At 33.1% G+C, this 5,000-nt stretch overlaps 1 long non-coding RNA gene across 1 annotated transcript; it reads right to left on the reverse strand.

The window, feature by feature from the left end:
- Window positions 1-661: 661 nt before the first annotated feature.
- LOC135108469 (uncharacterized) lies at window positions 662-1,525 on the reverse strand. Its single transcript, XR_010272289.1, has 2 exons — window positions 1,252-1,525; window positions 662-1,104 (listed from the first exon to the last, which is right to left on the reverse strand). It is a non-coding gene; the product is annotated as an uncharacterized LOC135108469 (long non-coding RNA).
- Window positions 1,526-5,000: the final 3,475 nt, after the last annotated feature.

Below are 5,000 nucleotides of genomic sequence, written 5' to 3' on the forward strand. Positions count from 1 at the left end.
AGATCATATCCATATGTCACCATTAATCCTTTAAAGCCACACAAAAAAAGAAAATGAGTATTTCTATGGGATATACTAACTAAACAAATCTACAGAAATGCTCAGAACAGTAATAAAGAAGCTTCACGTATCACTTCCAATAACATAAAGAAATAAAAAAAAAAAAAAGTTAAAAAATGCATAAAAAAAAAAATATATATATATATATATATATATATATATATATATATATATATATATATATATATATATATATATATATATATATATATATATGCATCATATGGTACATGAAGAATACTTCTCAATTTGGAGAGAGAGAGAGAGAGAGAGAGAGAGAGAGAGAGAGAGAGAGAGAGAGAGTCTACTCTCCATTCATTATATATATACATATATATATATATATATATATATATATATATATATATATATATATATATATATATATATATATATATATATATATATATATATATATATATATATATATATATATATATATATATATATATATAACATAAGATAACAATTCAGTAAGATTTCATGAATACTGGGTTGGGGGGAAGGGGAAGTACAAGTATTTCCCTTTCCTTTTAGAAAACTTATTAACATAATGTTATGTATTTATTTCACTGATTAATCTTTAACTAGTAATTGACTAGTGTGTGTGTGTGTGTGTGTGTGTGTGTGTGTGTGTGTGTGTGTGTGTGTGTGTGTGTGTGTGACAGAGAGAGAGAGAGAGAGAGAGAGAGAGAGAGAGAGAGAGAGAGAGAGAGAGAGAGAGAGAGGCATTATGTGTGGAGCTGAATATACGAGTATTTGGAAGCAGATTTATGCATTTTTGTAGCTCAATTCTGTCTTTACTTCATTGAGTTTTACAAGTAGAGATTTTGTTTTTGAAGTGTTACCTTTGTCATACTTGATACCTAAGAGATGGGATGTTGTGAAACGGAGGAAATGTTCACAATTTTTTGGGTGTTCAATATTAAACACAAAGCCCTGCTACCAATGAGACTACAGCCATAGAAATACATGTTGGTTCAGCTACAGGTGCACCATCAAATACACACTAGACTGCCCTGTTCTTAGTTCTTCTTCTGGTACCTTAAGGAAGAAATAATAGTGTAAACATTAATAACATTTTGACATTAAAATAAAATTTATATGTAGATGTATATCTTAAGGTGATAATATATTCAGAAATTTCAATATATACACACCACTCTAAAATCAAAGGTATTGAAATTTAACCTTAGTAAAAATGGAGTCTTTCCTTTCTCCAAGCAGGTGAAGTAACCCCAATATAACTAAGCAAGCATCTGGTGCAAATAAATAAATATATAAATAAATATGATAATAAGTAAATCAAATAAACAAAAGAAAATTAACTGTGTAAGGAAAAAGTGAAGATATGGTCACATCCAATAGGACAGTCCACTAATTTGAGTACCAATCTTTTAAAAATCTCCTGTAATTATTGCTTTATCACATAAGAATTAACAAAAATAAAGCTCCTTGATGGTTCTACTAATTATATGAATGACAAGCATTTTGATTGAATGCTCAGAACGACCAGTATACTAATGATTTTTGTCCTTTGTGTCACAGCAGCAAATCTTTTGTATGAGTATGCGGTTATGTTTTTTTCTTGAGACACTATTTGGGTGATATCATAATGCAATAATGCTTTGTCTAGCAAGTCCTCGTAAGAATATGATGAGTACTGATCGAAAAAAAAAAAAAAAGAAAGAAAGAAAGAAAACCCCAGCCGAACCTACATGCCCCGACATAACGCACTGATGTTCCGAACTCCCGATTCTTCTCATCATATCCACCAAAACAGTGTGAGAAGTCCTGAACTTCATCACAACCATGGAAGAAACCTTTATCAGACTGTCTGCACTTGCGCTAGTGCCGACAAAGGTGACTCCAAGAATTCTATCTCCACACGAATTAGTGACCTGTCTTATTGGACTGCAAGGGAAGAGGATGCAGCTAACATTTCTAAAAAGATTGATAATATTTACATTTTAAATTTCAAATTGGACAGCCTATTGGGTTTATTTACACTAGAAATAATGTTTTTCCTTATGAGAGAGAGAGAGAGAGAGAGAGAGAGAGAGAGAGAGAGAGAGAGAGAGAATGCTTTACACCTATTAAAATCTTTAACATCACTTATGCTGCAAACAATTATTTAGCCATAGGACTCAGCCAAAAATTTGATAGAAGAGCAGGAATTTAACAATTAAATTAGTACCTTTATAGAAATTGGTGCAAGCATTACAGTTAGATAGGCCATGCTTAATACAATGTTTGGTTTTTGCATGCAGCATAGTTTCATGAAAACTAGGCTTATAAAAGTGAAAGATGCATTGCTAATGATGAAAAGATATATATATTAAATTGCTACCAGCTACTGAAATAAACAAATTGAACTAGACATTACTCGCATTGACTTTCATCGTGGCCATAGAGTTCAAGTAAGGTTTCCATATACAGAGGAACTGCTTTTCTTTTTTTGAGAATGGCAATTATTGGGAGCCTATATTTCTCCAGCCCTTTCAAAACTGCTACTCTTGGGTCTGGTTCATCCGCTTGTGGTTCTAATCTCAGGAACTCCTTGATTATCTGTAAAGATATAAGCATCAAATAATTATAAGTGAAGGTTACAGAGATGAGCATCTGCAATAACTGTACTTAGTTATGAGTGCTTATCTCCCATCACTGAGGCCTTTGAGCCTGAGAGGGAGAATGGAAGTACCAGTAGTTAAATATCAATTACCTACTATAAAATATAAATAGCTATATACATTATAGCCCTACAAATAAAGTTGACAATTAGTAACAATATGTAGCAAAATCCATAAAGTGTACATACATACACACTTACGCCATCAAAAGTCTGAATCCACGGGTACAAGTTCAGGATTTCTGCTACAAGAATGTTCCCATTGATTATTTTTTTGCGTCTCTCAGAGAGTGTCAACTGCATGAGGCGTTCAGCCTGAGGAAAATCATTAAAGTAAAATTACGAATACGGCACTGATGTGTGTGAAGCGACCTTAACCCGTATCCCTCTGGAGGCATATTCCCAAAGTCTGGAAATGTTTCGGCCCATTTACTCTTGTAGCGGTTAGGTTAGGTTAGATTAAGTTACGTATAGGTAATTTTGTGCGAGAATCTCAATGAGACTATTTTAGAGAGAATCCTATAGTTAGTTTTGGAGCTACAGCCTAGTGTTCATACAGGCTGGCGGACGACTCCTTCCAGACTTCAGGAATATGCATTCTGGCCCTTCACAAGAACTGACATCAGATCCCGGTATGAACACAGGCGGTGCATCCCATGTTCTTTTGTCCCTCTTCTCATTGCCTTCCCATTATATATATATATATATATATATATATATATATATATATATATATATATATATATATATATATATATATATATATATATATATATATATATATATATATATATATATATATATATATATATATATATATATATATATATATATATATATATATATATATATATAACACTCAACATCCCTACATGCAACAAAACTTACCAAAACACACTCAAAATACACTCAAAACATCCAAAACACAACCAAAACACATCACAACACCCCAAAATACCCACTACACTCACCTAAACACAACCAAATATTGAATATTCACTCAAAACACCCCGTAACATCTAAAAACATCCAAATAACCCACCCCAACCACGCTAAATTTATCCAAAACACACTCAAAGCACCCCAATATACCTAAAACTCATCCAAACACACTCAAAAGATTTAAAACACCCAAAATACACTACAACACCCCAAAACTCATCAAACACACCCAAAACACATCAAAACATCCAAAACACACTTAAAGCAACACTCAACACCACAAACACGCCACAAACACACCCTTAAAGACCCAAAACTACTTGCACACAATCAAATACACCTCAAAAGACCTGACACACACACCCAAACTCACTGAAACACTTAAAACAGAAAATAAACCCAAAAACAAACTCACTACACCTCAATATACCCCCAAACACACCCATAACACACAAAAACATCCCACAATATACTCAAAACACCCCACACGACTCAAACCACTTACAATATAACTAAAAACATCCTAAACCACATTTAAAACACCCAAAATTCACCCAAAACACAATGATAACAGCAAATATACACCCAAAACATACCTAAACACCACCAAAACACACTCTAAACACCCCACAACATTCCTACATACATCCTAAACACATAAAACACCTAAAACACACCAAATATTACAGAGAACTGCAGCGCAGCAAGGGAAACTAAGCTAAATATTGTTTACCTGTTTTGCCTCCTCCTCCATTTCTTTTTATTTCTTCCTTCTCCTCTTTCATTTCTCTTATTTTCTTCCTTCTACTACAATTATCTACACGCCTGACTTTAGAAACAGCTGGAAACACTTGGAAAACACTGGAAATTACGGTAAATATTGAGGAGACACTGGAGCAGACCGGGTCTCGAATCCTTGATGACGTCACAGGCGAGGTGCCGGCGCCCCGCTGCCATACGTACGTAACATATTTCATTTTGAAATTGACCCATAGAAAAAATGAAGCTAGGCTCGAATGCATTATATATTCTGACTTGATAATTACTTCAATTAATATTCACAATATCAAAACACCTCCAGTCTCAGTAGTTATAAAGAAATATTATGTGAAATATGGAAAAAGTGTTGGAAATTTTGACACCATTAAAAACACTGAAAAGTCCACCTATTCCACTTTACACTGGTAAAAAGACATTTTAAAAAATCTGAACTATTTTTTAAAATAATGCACACTTAGTTACAAGCTACAATAAAAAAATAAAGAAGCTAAAAAATGACAAAATCACCACTTTCAAAGGGACAATAAGCCTATTCAAATTCCACATACTTAACTCAACAGGAACGCAACATACTTTAAAAATCATAAAC

Source organism: Scylla paramamosain, chromosome 17, assembly GCF_035594125.1.
Source record: "Scylla paramamosain isolate STU-SP2022 chromosome 17, ASM3559412v1, whole genome shotgun sequence".
In the NCBI taxonomy this organism is placed as follows: Eukaryota; Metazoa; Arthropoda; class Malacostraca; order Decapoda; family Portunidae; genus Scylla; species Scylla paramamosain.